Raw genomic sequence first — 17272 nt, 5'->3', positions numbered from 1 at the left:
TCAAAAGTTATATTTCTAAGTAGGTGATGGTTGGTTTGAAGGCTGTGCATATGGTATCGTATTACCAAAATTAACATAACAACAATAAGTATACGATAACTGTATGGTTATGACAAAGATAAGTAAACGAAAACTATATGGTTTAGACACAGATAAGTAAACGAAAACTGTATGGTTATGACACAGATAAGTAAACGAAAACTATATGGTTATGACACAGATAAGTAAACGAAAACTGTATGGTTTTGACACAAGCGTTACAAATTTAAGTGTATGGATACTGTATTATCAAAAGTAATATAATATAACTAGTAAATGTTTACATTTTTCCTTGGTGAGGGTTTTTTCGTACGTAAATGTGTTCTAAGTGTACAGGATGATTAAAACATTTTTCGTAACTAATGAAAATGTTAATTCAAATATTGCTTATAGTTAATGTATAATCGAGGTCGAGTTGGCGAAACGAAGAAGACCTCCATCAGCATCCCCCTTTTGAAATTTTATTTACCAAAGCTCCGCCCCCCCCCTTCTTGAAATGTTTCGTCAGCATCCTCCCCCTTTAGTTTTCCCTACACTCTTAGAAAAATATAGTGGACTTAGAACAAAATGTTGTTCTAAGTGCTTGTCCCGTATGAGGTACAAAATTTGTTCTTTTTAAAACATAACTCTCGCTGTTCCACGTAGAACAGCAATGCTCTGTTCGAATTAGAACTTAATATCGTTTTTAGAATAGAACTTGGGTTTATTCTATAATGAACCGCTTGTCGTTCTCATTTTAAAGCTGTATAGTTCAATATAGAATGAGATATTATTCTCTATGGATATAAATTAAGTTCTTAAACATAGCGAAATGCGGTTCTATCTGAAATTAAATGGTATTCCCGGACCGAACTACATACTAATCAAACTAGAATTAAATGGCGTTCTCGATCTAAACTATACTATGTTTTACTTAGAACTTAATAACGCTCTTGGCCAGAAGTTTATACTGTTCCATTGTAAATTTGATACTGTTCTCTGGCTTTACTATACTATGTTTTACTTAAAACGAAACAACGTTCTGCGGAAGAACTTTATATTGTTCCATTTGGAACGAAACCAAGTTCTCGGGCGGAACTTTATATCGTTCTATTTGGAGTGAAATGCCGTTCTCGGCTGGAGCTTTATACGGTTCCATTTAGAATGAAATGGCGTTCTCGGTCGGAACTTTATGACGTTCCAAACAGATTTTAATACTGTTCTCTAGTTAAACTATACTAAGTTTAACTTAAAATGAAATGGCGTTCTCGGGCGGAACCTTATACGGTTCCATTTGGATCGAAACAAAGTTCTCGGTCGGCACTTAATAATATACCATTTGGATCGAAACAAAGTTATCGGTCGGAACTTTATATCGTTCTATTTGGGATGAAATGACGTTCTCGGACGGAATTTTATACGGTTCCATTTAGAGTGAAATGACGTTCTCGGGCGGAACTTCATACGGTTCTATTTGGAACTTATACCGTTTTATTGGGAATGAAATGACGTTCTCAGGAGGATCTTTCAACCGTTCCATTTGGAATTAAATGAAGTTATCGTAAGAAACTTTATACAGTTCCATTTGTAGCGAAATAATGTTATCGAACGGAATGTTACGGTTCTATTTGGAACTTATACCGTTTTATTGGGAATGAAATGACGTGTTTAGGAGGAACATTCTACCGTTCCATTTGGAATGAAATGACGTTGTCGTAAGGAAATTCATACTGTTCCATTTGGAGTTAAACAATGATACCCGGTGGAACTTTATACTGTTCCATTTGGAGTTAAACAATGATACCGGGTGGAACTTTATACTGTTCCATTTGGAGTTAAACAATGATACCGGGTGGAACTTTATACTGTTCCATTTGGAGTTAAACAATGATACCGGGTGGAACTTTATACGGTTCTATTTGGAACTTGTACCGTTTTATTGGGAATGAAATGACGTTCTTCGGAGGAACATTCTATCGTTCCATTTGGAATGAAATGACGTTCTCGTAAGGAACTTCATACTGTTCTATTCAAATTTGTATACAGTTCCCGATCTACACTATACTTTGTTCGAGTTAGAATTTAATATTGTTATGGCTTGCACTTTTAATTACAAAAAAAAACATTTGAAAATGAATAAATGAAAATTTATTTAAGCAATCCTGTTGACAAAACTTATTACAGAAATTGACACTTTTTGGGCTTCAAGTCCGAAAATAATTTTTTTTACATATTCCATAGTTTTGTTTAATTTGAGAGGATATGGAAGATGAAAAGCATAATATGCGCTAAACAAACAAATAATCGCTCGTTTTTAATTCGTGCAAAAAATGATTTGATCTTCGAACGTCACAGTGACGTTCGTTGACAAAACGTTCTTCGATTCAAAAACCATTAACGGTGTTACTGGCAAATTATCATCCTGAATTAAATAAATAATAACATTAAATTGCGAAAAGTATTTAAAATATTTTTGAGGCATGCTTACATCTTGAATAGCGTACAACAACTTGTGGTTTTCATTCAAAGCGATTGGCAATAAGAGGAATGATACAAGAGCTTCACAATCTAAATATGATAAACCCATGTATAAAAACACTTTTTGTCAGGGAGCAAATGCAATAACCGCTTCAATATAATATTTATCCTTCTCTTCAGTGATCACGCGCTTTCATTTAGTTTTATTTTTTAAATTATTTTTAGAGGTCGCCCAAAGCGCGCCGGTGATCACGGAGTTAAAAAAGATACACATTTTAATAAGTGCCTATAGAGGGGAAAATAGTTTATGATAGTGAATTATAACCCCGCCCCAGAAATGAAATCTTGGATATGCCCTTGGTGATTACCTTCAAATCTATCTTCTGGTTCAATTTCCATGGCATCATCCAAATCTTTTATTAGTTCAGAAGCCTTTCGTAATTTTCTAGCGATATTGATTAACGGTTTTGATATTTTTTGTAGATGACCCCACAACAAATGTTCCAATTCGAAAGCAGATTTTCCTAATAATCTGGCAAACTCATCGATCAACTATAACGATAACATAATTTAAAACTTTACTAAAAATGTAAGGATGTCCCCAGTTCCGTGCAGATAAGGGCAGGTGGCGAATAATCTATTGATTAGGGGACCCACAAATATTTAAACTGAGAACAAATACAAACATTTCTTTGAGGTATTTCAAATGGGATTCAAATCGTTAAGGCTCATACAATGAAAATGGTTCGCGAATACAGTGCCGTAGAGATAGAAGGGGTTACCGTGTCATAAATTAAGCATTACTAAATTTTAACCCCTTCTCGAACGTCCCCTTCGAGAGGCAGGTCACTTCCTTGATTAACGACGCACCCCTCAAAAGATTAAATCCGATTTAATCGTGATTATTTTGATTAAATTCAAATTAATAATGTTTAATTAATCAATATAATGTTTAAATCTGATTTAATCATGATTAAATGATTAAATCGTCATTAAATGATTAAATCTAATGAAAATGATTAAATCGTCATTAAATGATTAAATCTAATGAAAATGATTAAATCGTCATTAAATGATTAAATCTAATGAAAATGATTAAATCTAATGAAAATGATTAAATCTAATGAAAATGATTAAATCTAATGAAAATGATTAAATCTAATGAAAATGATTAAATCGTCATTAAATGATTAAATCTAATGAAAATGATTAAATCTAATGAAAATGATTAAATCTAATGAAAATGATTAAATCTAATGAAAATGATTAAATCTAATGAAAATGATTAAATCTAATGAAAATGATTAAATCTAATGAAAATGATTAAATCTAATGAAAATGATTAAATCTAATGAAAATGATTAAATCTAATGAAAATGATTAAATCTAATGAAAATGATTAAATCTAATGAAAATGATTAAATCTAATGAAAATGATTAAATCTAATGAAAATGATTAAATCTAATGAAAATGATTAAATCTAATGAAAATGATTAAATCTAATGAAAATGATTAAATCTAATGAAAATGATTAAATCTAATGAAAATGATTAAATCTAATGAAAATGATTAAATCTAATGAAAATGATTAAATCTAATGAAAATGATTAAATCTAATGAAAATGATTAAATCTAATGAAAATGATTAAATCTAATGAAAATGATTAAATCTAATGAAAATGATTAAATCTAATGAAAATGATTAAATCTAATGAAAATGATTAAATCTAATGAAAATGATTAAATCTAATGAAAATGATTAAATCTAATGAAAATGATTAAATCTAATGAAAATGATTAAATCTAATGAAAATGATTAAATCTAATGAAAATGTTTAAATCTGATTAAAAAGATTAAATCTCGTTTAAACCGTGATTAGATTTTCTAATCTTGATTACCCTGATTTTATCACGATTACCTTGATTTAATCATTTTACTATGATTAAGACGCATCCAAAATGGAAGTGACCTGCCCCTCGGTCCCCGCTTAACATTCTACAACTTTAATTTCTCCTCGATGAGATTCTCGCTACACCACTACGCAAATATAATTTAAAATCGTTAAGGAAAACCTCTGCACGGTAATAACTATCCCTTTAAAATAACATATGCCTTGTTCGGTTTTCAGTGGAGGAAATTTTTCCACCAGTGTGGCTATATTCATTTCTTTCATAGTTGCCAAACTTTGACGCATTACAAATGTTTTAAACATCTTTTCCTTTACAACTGCAGCATCTGGTTTTTGTTTGTGTAATTCTTTTCTTAGGGCCAACATGTGTGCTTCTATTGAACTTTCATCTTCCGCAACGTCTTCAATATTAGCCTAAGAAAATGAACATTTATATAAATTATACAAAGTGTGTCCAAGAATGTATTTATATATATTTAACAAGAATGATTTTGTAGCGACAATCGGCGGGCACGTGGACCACACGACACCAGCGCCTCATTCAATCGCGCCGCGAGGTTGAAATTCTACGGAGCCAATGAAATACCAGGAGGATTTGATATACTTTAAGCGGAGTACTACTATAAAAAGGGGGGAGGGGGGGGGCACGGTTTAAGAGAAACGCAAAATACATTCTTAGTGTGTTTTTATAGTACATTTTCCAACTTACTTTACACTGTTTTTCCCTATTCTTTTTGGCTATCCCAGTATCTGAATTGAACTTTGAACTAATGTTTTTTCTGTTTTTATTCAAATGTGCATACTTCAGTTTATTAGCCAAGACCTTCTTTTTCTTCATAGACAGGCGGAATTTCTGATCCAATGAATGGTACCACGAATCCTATAATTGAATTTAACGTTTAATAATTTTATAACTGTCGGCTTTTCAAATTAACTTACATATCCAGAGCTGCTACGAATATTGCTTTTATCTCTAAAGCCCCATTTTCATGCTCGCTGGTAGCGGGTAAAAATCGACAAAATCCGCTTCCGCTACACATTTTTTCACTTTCCGCGTCGATCTGTTTCAAACAGATATTTTAGCTTTATTTTCACGCTTGCGAGAGGCGGAAGCGAATTTTGACGATTTTTATCCGCTACCAGCGAGCATGAAAATGGGGCTTTAGGAATTTTAATTTTTTTACTAGTTCAAAACACACTGACTTTGTCGTCATGGGATGGATATCTACAGGTAAAGTATTGAAATTCGTAATAATTGCAATACATAATTAAAATGCTATAATTATTTCGATACGTACAATTTGTATTTCCGAATAGACTCGTACAAAGCACAGGTAATCTTCGGTCTATATTTCTGTAGCAAGACGTCCGGGTTTTTCTCCTTAATCATAGTTTCAATGTCAATTGGGAGCGTTGGTATTGTAAATTCCATCGGCAGCGGTTTTTCATCGTCAGAATCAACGTCGATCGGAAATTCATCAGATGCGTTCTGTGTAACAGAGCTAGAAAGATGTTTGTAATTAGCTTGGTCTAGAATATTAAGTTCCTTTTTAAGACTTAATTAGGTTTTGTTAAATTCTCCAAAAAGACATTACAACTTATACCTGTCTGTACAATTTCCAGTATTCTTCTCAGCAATTTCGATCACTTCAGATTCCGGGATTGCTAATAATTTCGCTCTATCTGCTGGTATTTTATCGGAATCTTTGATATTGACCCAATCGTCCCATTCATTTGAGTATTTTTGAAGGTACTTTATAGCCTTGGAGAATTCAATTGATAGTTTTTCGATCAGCAACGAAACTGTCGAGCTTGAATCAATCGTTATAACTAATTTCGCTTCACCACAAGTCACGTGGTACCTAAATTCACTCATGTCTCTGATAAAAGAAAAAAAATCATAAGCTTTTTCGTTAGACCAGCAGATATTTGAGTTAATGATTAGCCTAAAGGCTCAACTTTCTATCAAGAATTTTTAGGATAAATTTTAAGCTTTTGCGTCAAATCAGAAGAAAAACGTATGTGATTTTTTGTAGATTTTGACGCAAAATCTCGAATTTTATCCTAAGACATTTTGATTGAAAATGAGCCTTTACGCCAGTTTTCTTAAAGTGGATTTCGTTAAACAAATAGAAATTTTTTTAATAGAAAATTAAACATTTATTGAGATTTTGCTGAAGTATTTGATTTATAACGGTTCTTTTGAAATTTACATATTTGAAATGATTCAAAATATAATGGATGCTTTTACGCGTCCCAGTCCTCACCATTTTTTTTAAACAAAAAGTTATCAATAATTTCAATTCACGGAAAGTCATTTGTTACTCAAGTTGACTCTGAAAAATCCAATGTTCAAGTTTTACATATTCATTTCCTTTGTAATAGTACGTATGAAGCCGGCTGTGCTCTAAATTTTGATTCGGAAAAATGACCTGCCAAACGCCAGTTTCTTTTACACGATATGAAGCTAAGTGACTCTCATATTCAACGACCTCGAATTGCCTACCGCATATAACATAGTAAATATCTAATTTTGGGACATAAACAACTCTTATAAAAAGTGGTTCCTGTCCAGTTGTCAATGATGTAATGAAAATATAATTTTTTTTATATTTAACGTTGTCGCGAACAAGGTATTTCAAATCAAACATCGAATTTGGTTCATTTTGGAGCTTAAGAAAGTCGATTAGTTTGTGTTTCAAGCTTTGTGGAAGCTTTTTAAATGCTAATTTCGTAGTATTTCCTTGACAACAATCATTGTCGAAGCTGTTATTCCCACTCTGCTGCCAACAAAGAATATATTGATGTCTTTGACTTAGAGTTTTTGAAATGTTTCGAAAATTTCTAACTTTTGCGGCTAAATTTTTAAAGTATTGGTGCTTTCCTTCAAATCGCATGCACCAAAATCTGATAAGGGGTCCAAATTCTTCAGTGAGTCTAGCATAATTAATAAGGTAATGCATTTTCGGCGTAAATGACTGGGGACAAATTTCCTTCACTTGTTCACAGAAATCTTTAACAATTTTTTCTAAATATGGGAGCCATGACTTTGATATAATGGGTGCCATTACGATTTGGACAATTTCAGTTAGATTCAGCAATAAAATCCAAAATTTGTCATTTTTAGGCACTGCCCGTCCGCATATTAATGGTAGTATGTAAAAAAGGCATTTCTTTTGGGACGCACTCCCAATAATTTTTCCCTTGGATGTAAACACGGTTTTGTTTAAAGGTACAGGTTTATTGCTCTGCTCAAGTTCTCCATATTTAAAATTTTGGATCTCCCAGTTAATCAAATCCAGAGACATGTATCCTTCTTTAACTACTACTGAAATTACTTTTTTCAAAATTTTCCGAATAACTCCTTCAAATAAATCGTGCATAAGATCGGGCGGAAGAGATTCCGTTATTCTGAAGTGTGGAAGTTTTTTAAGTGGAGATTCCTGATTAACACCATATATCTTTTTATTATCAGGGTTACGCTTAATTTCTTCTAAGTGATAGTTACGCACTTTCTCTGTTCTTAACTTGTAGCTTGTCTCTTCAAATACTGACGAAATATCTCCTTTCTTTGCCATACAAAATCTACAGATTCGTTCACTCGAGAAATTTTTAGTAAAACCCCCAAAAGAATGACTAGAAAGATTGTCACCGCAAAATGTTGCAATAGTTCCCGTAACATGGACATTATGTTTTGGTAAAAAAAACCATTCGTTTGAAGTTCCAACAGATCGTCAAATATAGGTTGAAAGACTTTATCGTGACCGAACCTTTCAGTTTTGCAATACTCGATAATACCAACGAGGTCTATCTGGCTTAGTCTACTTTTTTTCGATGGGTCCACATTTCCAATTGTAAAATACACAATGGATACCTTGTGCACTCCTCTCTTACCACCTAAAGGATTGCAGAGTTCAACTTCATCTAAATAATAATTTAGCATCAAACTTATGTGCTTTTGATTATCTTTGGGTTTACTAAAATAGCTATTTCGCTTAAATATTTCACCGTCTTGATATCCTCTAAGTTCTGTACTTGAACCCTCACGATTTTGGTTTTGAAATATGTGTTCGAAAATATCATCGTGTTTTAAAAGCATTTCAAGAAGCGGAAGTAATGGTACTACCATAAAACTATCTCTGATTTCTTTTCTCTTTACAATCCTAGATCCTAAATAATGTTCTTTCGCCTCAATTAGATTTAACGAATTCTTACAAATCAGATTCAAGTGATGCTCGCTTCGGAACATTTTCAATACTGGTTCAAGTAACTCACTACCTTGTGTTTCTTGTGATATTGTAACATAATGTTCAAAAAAATTTGATACATCATTTGAAATACCGTGGGCAGTGGACAAAGGAAGTTTATACTTTTCTCTAAATTTCAAAACGAGTAAAGCTGCTTGATACTCGAGGCTAGTTTTTTCTAAATTTTCAGAGATATTTTCTTCATTATCTACTTGCGGGTTTGATTCATTTTGAAAGTCGATATCCCGACACTCCTCTAGTTGATATTTGGTTTGGCGAGAGTAATTATGCTTCCACATTAAACGTTTCCTATATGACTCGAAATATTTGTACGTAAATTCGCAACCAGTAACTGCGCAAGAAACTTGAAAGAAAGAACTAGCCAAGTGTAGAGATCGAATATGAGATAAGTGCTTGCCTAATGTACTCCTCCGAGCACCACATATTGAGCAAGAAAATAAGTCTTTCATTCCGTAACCCGATTAGTACCTATTTTAAAATAAAAAGGACCTAATTATAAGGAGCTATGCCTTTTCAACAAAAAATCTAACTTCAGTCAACCTTATCCAGAGAGTCCCTTAACACTATTATACCAACTCAACGCACGTATACCAACCAGACCTGCAGCCAGAGATGGGGCAACGCGGGTTTCTCCCGTACTGAGATTTTACGTCCGACCCGGTCGTCGCCTGAAAGCAATAACCAAGTACTTCGAGTTACATAGTTTTTGATTTAAAGAGTTATTTCACTTCATTGAAGGGTTTTGATAACAACGGCGACCTCAGTCTTGGTTCACCAATATTGGCTAAAACAACTATTTTTCTTAATGCACGTGTGTTAACGTCCTGCTTGTTCAATCATATAAATTAATATGTTTTGTCCGACAAAAAGTTACTTGGATTTTGCTATCAGGCAAAGTGGTGATACATGAATAAATAAAAGAACCGAAATTCAACCAAGAAACGAGGTGAGGTCTTTAAAGGAAAAAAATGCGAGAGGAGCTACCTTTCACCTTCTGAAAACAAGTAAAATTATTTCGCAGTATCTACTACTTTATTTTTTTTTAAACAAATTAAGTATTATTGTGGCAGATTTTCAGGTGTACTTGCAAACCGGCCAACTGGAGAAAACGAGTATACAACGACGGACGGGTGTCTATCGTTGCAAAATAAACCGCGGTCGCGGGGAGAGAGGGAAAGTGAGCTCACTGTAGCTTCTTCGTTTCAGATTTATTTTACTCTTTCCATGCTCGCCTCGTCGAAAGTCCCCACCGTTGTGTTGCGTCTCTATCTAAATATGCCCTGATTTTATTTCGACAGTTGTCCGCTATCGGGTTACTGAACTTACGGTTTTCTTAGTCGAGACCCTCGAAAACCAAAACGTTCACTTTTAAAATATTAAATATGCCATTATTTCTTTATTAGTATTATTTTTTAGGGTTACAGGTAGGATTGCAGGTGCAGCGGATTATTGGATTTCTGTAAAATTGTGGGTTGGGGGTTAACGGGTTAGAAAGTTTTAGAAAATCGCAGACGGTTCCACCTTTGCTAAAGACTGACAACCCAACTGTGACCGCGATGTGTTTGGCTCGGATTTCTAGCCAGGAAACTAAGCCATCAGTAGCAGGGTTAAAAGGGACCTTTAACTAAACCTTTGATTGCGCTATCCCTCCACGAGAGAAACTCTTAAATCGAAATCGTTCAGTGTCATACTTAAGGTTATTATGTGTTACTTATAACAATACTAAAGTAGAGTTACACTAATTTTGAAATTAATTCCAAATTCCCTAAATTAGTATTAGATTACAAGAAGTTGAACCATTTACGTTTTATAAGGGAGACTCAGTCTCAAGCTTAACAATTTAGTCGCTACGTGTCAAACAAAAAGGCTAGTTGGTTGTTTTAACAACGTGAAAAGTGGATATCTCACAAAAAAAGAGACTGAAGTCTAGTTTTCTATATCGACCTCTACTCTCGCCGCTAGCGCCGACCTGGCGGCGGGTGATTGAACGAAATCAGGGTAATTTTCAAATTAAAGGGACACGAAGGGGTGAATAGTTTTACGAAGTGTCATGTGCAGGTACTTGAAATAAAAATCACAACACTAAACCTGCTAAATTTCAATAATCAATACATTCGTAAAAAACGGCCACTTGAAAAAAGGAAATAAAAAATACCGAGCTATTAAGTTCATCACCTCTCACTTGAATCTTTGATATATTTAAGGAAAAGGAGGGGGTGTAAAAGGTTTTTAAAGATACAAAATTCGGCATACTCGACTTTCCCGTGTCTAATTTGTACAGTTTTTCTTAAAAACTAAAGGTCGGCGTTTGGATAAAAATAACCGTTTATTTGTTTTATATTCCTAACGTAAAATTTACTGAAAAATCCGTTTTTTTTTAACTTTTTTCCCATAATCTATCATTTTTATCCGTGGATATCCCTAAATAAACAGTTAATCACCATTTTTATGATTAATTGAAATATTGGCGTTTAATTTACCTGTTCCGCTGAACTCTAGTAAAAACCGGCTTTGTACTTTGTAGGTCTAGGTGTTCATTGACGTCACGTCTGAGCACTACACAGCATTTAATTCATCGTACCCCACCCTTATATTCAGCTTCTATATACCTAATACTCTTATTAAGACTACAAAACGTCTGCGAAAACCCTTTTTTTGGCCGATTCATAATCGAAAGCCATATTGAACTGACCAGATTTTGTTTTATCATGAAACGTTTTATATATTATATAAACGTCTTTACTTGTTAATAATTATATACTTCGATATGCCCGTTTCAGAGCAGGCTTATAAAACTAGTTTAAGACACATTTCAGTACAAAAAATAAACGTTGGTTTCGTAAATGGAGTCTAAATCAGATTTTATATGCCTTGTCTGAAAAGTGTATTAGCGTTTCGAGATTAATAACGTATTTTACTCGCACTTTGGCAATATTTACTATATTTTCTATAAGAAATATAAATTTAATTTATCACCTAGTTTGATTATAAATCTTCCACAGAGACGAGGAAATTATTTCTTTGTAATTAAAAAAAAATTTAAGCCTTATTCACGGATAAAAAGTAGCACATGTAGTTGCCATCACCAATCTACAAACAGTGTTGCCTATATTTAACGGACGAAATTACCATTACTGGCTAAAACGTATCCCAGAATATCTATAACCCTATTTTGAGCCGCCAAAAACGAAAGTTTCCCCCAGAAAAAAAACTACTGAATCAAACTATAAACAGCTCTATGTAGAGCAAAGATAAATATTTGAAACTGAATCCGCTATTAGGCGGAAATAATTGTCTTCGATTGGAAAGAAAGTGTACACGTGTTACAAATTACTAGAATCCCAATTTTACCATAAATACGCTACAACCATAGAAATCCAAAGGTAAATAGAACGATTTTTTCATTGGCGGAATGCCCGCTGATTAGAACCGTAGCTTTGGCTTTACTAATAGTTGGCGGAATCCACTGGTCGCGGCCTCAATCGCTAATTTTGAAACTTAAAAAGTCTAACTTCGTTACGAATAAATAATCTTGTTAAAAGACGACGTTAATAACTAATCCGCCAGTTTCAAATCAGCGCGTGGTTTACCATTTTAAAAATCGTTCTAGTTACTTTCTGATCTCTATGGCTACAACGTATTGTAATGGGCCTTTCTATAAAGTAACATTAGGCTTCTTGTTTCGATGTATTCGGCGCGTCACTCGTGACGTAGAAGTGACTTTTCATTATGATAGCCAATTAAAATTCGACTAGTCACCCTTTTTTAAAGATCTACCTACATTAAAACAAGTTCGGCAAGCGTAATAACTTTATAGAAAGGCTTATTATAAAAATCGTCAAAAAAGTGGCTGCGTTCAACAACCAAAATCGTAAAATAGCCTGAGAAACCGGGAGTGTTGCGACCTCCTGTAGACTCATGCACCTGGGAAAAAAAGACTGCTGACGTGCACCTGAGTACGAACGCCTATTCCCTATCGGTTGGTAGTCGTGCTTCCGCCACGAGTGTCCAGACGCTATCCGCAATTATGCACCCGTTGGTATAGCCCTAAGGCACTCGAACACGGGACGAGAGGACAACAGTATCCCAACCACCGTGAAAGATAAAAATCAATAAACAGATCCCATTAAGTGTATCTTTTTAATGGGAGCTCGTACGCGAAATGAAAAAAGAACTGATGGTGAGTAACACGCGAGGTAACACGTCATCAAATTTCGAAATAACTGATTAAAATAATTAAAAACCACTGTTGTACAATTAAAAGGTTTTATTACAAAACACAGCTACGGCCGTTTCGACGTCAACACCAGCGTCGTCGTCAGGCTAATTTACAATTAAAGCAACAAAAATGAGATCTCGTTAGAGACATTAGACAGAGTAAATGTGAATCGAGTAATAAACACGCAAAAGTTCAAAGCGGCCGTAGCTGTGTTTTGAAATAAAACCTTTTAATTGTACAACAGTGGTTTTTAATGATTTTAATCTCTTAATTATGTACAAGAACTGTCCTATTACTATTTTATTTTAAATTTCGAGATGTTATCCACTTCAGCGCCGCCAAGTGAGGCAAAAAATAGTACCCTCAGAAATTAGTGGCCATTGTGAATTTTTTATTTGATATTTCAATTAATAATGATAATTTATACTGTAAGCTTCGATAAACTAAAATGATATTTAAACCTACCCCCCCCCCCCATAATTTGGTAAGCGGTTAACAGTAAAATATAATAATAATATCCCCAGTAGCATTGTGTTTCCGTTTTTTAGTCGGTTATCAGTCGAAACAGTCGGATAGGAGTCGAAGTCGGCATTGAGTCGGTGGAAGACCTTAAAATGGCGTGCAGTCGAAGTTCGACTATTACCCGACAGTCGGGGAAGAGTCGGGTTGCGACTCAAAAAAGTCAATGCGGAAATAAACAAGTAGCGTGATTGTGATTTTACTTTGGGGACCCCGTAGTCCCTAGCAGTTAGAAGTCAGGAGAACAGCGTTGCGAGACATCCTAAATTTTATTTTTTTATTTAAAAAGTTTTTTTAACATACGTCAATGGGTTTATTTAAAACTGAATTTCCATCAAACATCAGTGGGATATCCTATGCAAAATTGAAATTACAGTCAAATACAATTTGTTCAATAATTTGGAGTTTAAATTTATAAGTTTTAGTCCTTGTGTCTCTAATTTGATTTTGGCTATCTGGCAACGCTGCTGGAACAGAGTTGTTCCATGAGCGCGTACTTTGTATTTGTACTGGACTACTGGAGTAAGTTTCATAGAATCATGGTCTTCGCATAAAGGTCCTTTGTGCCCTTGCGGGATTTAAGGTAAGATTGATTATTTTATTGTTTAAAACCTATTTGTTGAAAAGCAGGTTTATGATGTAGGGTTTTCGATAAACATAATTTAATATATTTCTTGTGTAAGGCCTAACATTTGCCAAATAAATTCATCTTGCTAAGCCTATGAAACCATAATTTTAGACGCGTATTGCATTAAGCCTAACTGTACAGTAACGGTAGGCCACATGGGTGAGTTCATAGCAACCTAGATTAATCTAGGTTGCCATGGTGAGTTGGTTAAAAATTTTACAAAACTTTAATCTGTATTTTACTTACACCTGTTTCGCGATTTAAAATATAATTAAATAGGAGTATGGATATTTTGAAATAATTGGTAAGAAGTTATGGAAGGACTGAAACAGAGAAAAAAGTAAGTCATTTCAAATCCTCCGTTGCAGACAAAAAATTTTAATTTTCTAAGATTCAGTCTACTTTATCATGCCACAATCAAATTTTAAGGGCTTTTTATATTTCTGGTCTTATATATCTGTCTGTAACTGAGAAAGCTAACACATTTTAATGTAATAACTCAATTTATTTAAATTTTTAATGAAAAAATGACAAATTTAGATTGTTAAGAATAGTGTATTCAAACAAGTCTAAGTATAATTTTAAGGGTTAGTTGATATTTCTGGTATGATTAATTGATTATCACAAAAACATACTAAATATATTAAGATTATTCTAGTATAAAATAGAGGGAACAATATTTAATTTAATCATTTTAATTCACCCATAAAGTATCTTTTATTTTTAACTTTTATCGCAATCATACACAGAATTGAAACTAAATAAACTTTTTTTGTAGACTGTACGTTCTAACCACAAATTTCTTCGTGCAACCGACAACGAAATAGAGCAACTGATTAAGGATTGGGTAAAGCACTCTAAGGACAGAAATGGCGGAAGGAAGAAGTGCAAAATTGTCGGCTAATCTCAAATTTGCTGGAAATAAATAAAAAATAAAGACATTTTGCTTTAAATTTTTGTCTATTTTTAACTTATATTACAATTTAGAAGTTGGCTTGCGTTCTTAAGAGTAGTGGGTAAATGCGTTTCTAGAGTAAGCTTGAAATTGGTAAGCTTTTAAGCCGCTTTTAGGCAGAGCAATAAATGAATATACTTTTTAAGTCGGCTCAAAGTCGGAAAGTCATTTAAAAGTCACTCAAGCGTCCGTTTAATCGTCGGGTCAAAGTCGACCAGGCTTCTGAACAGTATCTCAGCTGACCACTTTATTAGTATCCGTTTTAAAGTCGGATTGAAGTCAACAAGGGCTCTTAAAAGTAACGTAGCCGACTGCTTTATCGGTGTCCGTTTTAGAGTCGGCTCGAAGTCGATAAGACTTCTGAATAGTCTCTCAGCCGACCGCCTTATCAGTTTCCGTTTTAGAGTCGGCTAACAGTCCACCAGTCTTCTTTACCGACTGTCCATCGGCTAGCCGTTGCCTCGGACATCGAGTAAGGCGGGCCGACTTTGCAAAAAAGCAGGCCACCCGACTCTTTTTTTTATCAGTCGGCCCGACTGTTTTTTGCTAATGGGGATGTTGGTTGTCTATATCGCTTAATATTTCCGACCACTTATGGGAATGGAGGGGATGGGGGGTTAAAAATATGATTCGAAATTAGTATTTTACGATGGTACTATACAAATTAGCATTTTACAATGAGTTGACATACTATAAAATATAGTAATTTTGAAAAACAAATCCTTTAACACATTTCCAATGCAACTAACTGAAGGCCCTATTATACGAACGTGATTTTTCGGTAGGTGGGGAATGGTTTCCCTAATTAGCATTTAATTGGGCCACCTAAATGTATCCAACTAATTATAAGTAAGAAAATTGTATAGTGTGAACAGAAAAAGTGGGAACATTTGTTCCCACCTTTTCTGTTCACACTATGTAATTTTCTTGCGTAAAATTAGTTGGATACAATTAAGTTGCCCAAATCATTGTATAGTGTGAACTCGGCTGTATATATGAATATATATATAAGTATTTATAGCGTTGGGACGGTAACCCAAAGATCGCAGGTTCAATTCCTGCCTGTCCGAAGAACTATGTTCTCTAGGAGAAGTCGTACAATCACCGTGTCTTTCTGTCTTTACTTCTCCGAGGAAGTATGTTCCAGGGAGAGGTCTTACAACACCATTTCTTTCTGTCTGTCTGTCCGTCGGTCTGTGGAAACGCGTTCGCAGTACCAGGGCAAAGTCCAAAAAATGCGTTTTTGCAGTTTTAATTTAATTATTATAGATTGTTCGTTTGAAACCATAAATAAAACAGTGTTATATTTACATATAAACTGAGCTATAAACTATTACCCGGGTTCGAATCCCAGCCGACCCAACTTTTCTGTTTCCTTAAATTCTGTAGCTTCATATTCCAGATTTTTCCCCCGCTATGGAGTAATCTACGGTGGTTAAATAGTGTCATACAAGTGAGCCGGGTTCAAATATTAGCAGATGCCAATGAACTTTTTATATACACAAATTTATGAAATTATTATTCTTGCATTTTACTCAATAAACTTCGGTGGTTAAATGGTTGAACATTCGCCAATCCCGCAACAGACCAGGGTTCAAATCACAGCCAACGGCAATAAACTTTTCTTTTTGCGTAAATTAATGACATTAATAATGTTGAATTTTTCTCAATTAGATGATAAACTTCGATAGTTTAATGGTTGAACATTCGCCTGCCCTTCTAGAGACCTGGGTTCGAATCTCAGCTGACCCTAGAGAAATAAATAACTTGGCGGATAAAATATTGTTAATTAAAATAAACAAAATACAAAGTTTTCTTAAAAAAAATCAATTTTAATTTATTATAATTCATAAATAATATAGAACAAAACTTTTAAAGAAACCATTGTCACCAGCATGATTAAAAAAGTATTAAGTATGACACGTACATTTGGTAAGTGTCGGTGGTTGTATGGTAGAGCGCTCGCATGCCGCGCAGAGCGTCGTGGGTTCGATTCACGGTCATCGGATGTGCTTTTTATTAAATTGACGAATCACAAAATTTTAGTTTCTTCTGCGCAGTAATTTAAATCGAACACGAAATCTCGTTATATTTAAATAAGAAGCGAAACATAAAACACCATTAATCTACGCTTTCGATTATATTGAATTTCAAATAATCAATGTCGGCGGCTCTGTGGTAGAACACTCGCCTGTCAAACAGGAGGGCCCTGGTTCAACTACAGCGCGACCATATCTCAAATTAGCGATATGAAAGCGTACACTGAACATTTGTTG

Source organism: Leiobunum rupestre, chromosome 1 (assembly GCF_980474605.1).
Source record: "Leiobunum rupestre chromosome 1, qqLeiRupe1.1.hap1, whole genome shotgun sequence".
Taxonomy (NCBI): Eukaryota; Metazoa; Arthropoda; class Arachnida; order Opiliones; family Sclerosomatidae; genus Leiobunum; species Leiobunum rupestre.
Note: the sequence above shows the minus strand (reverse complement) of the source record.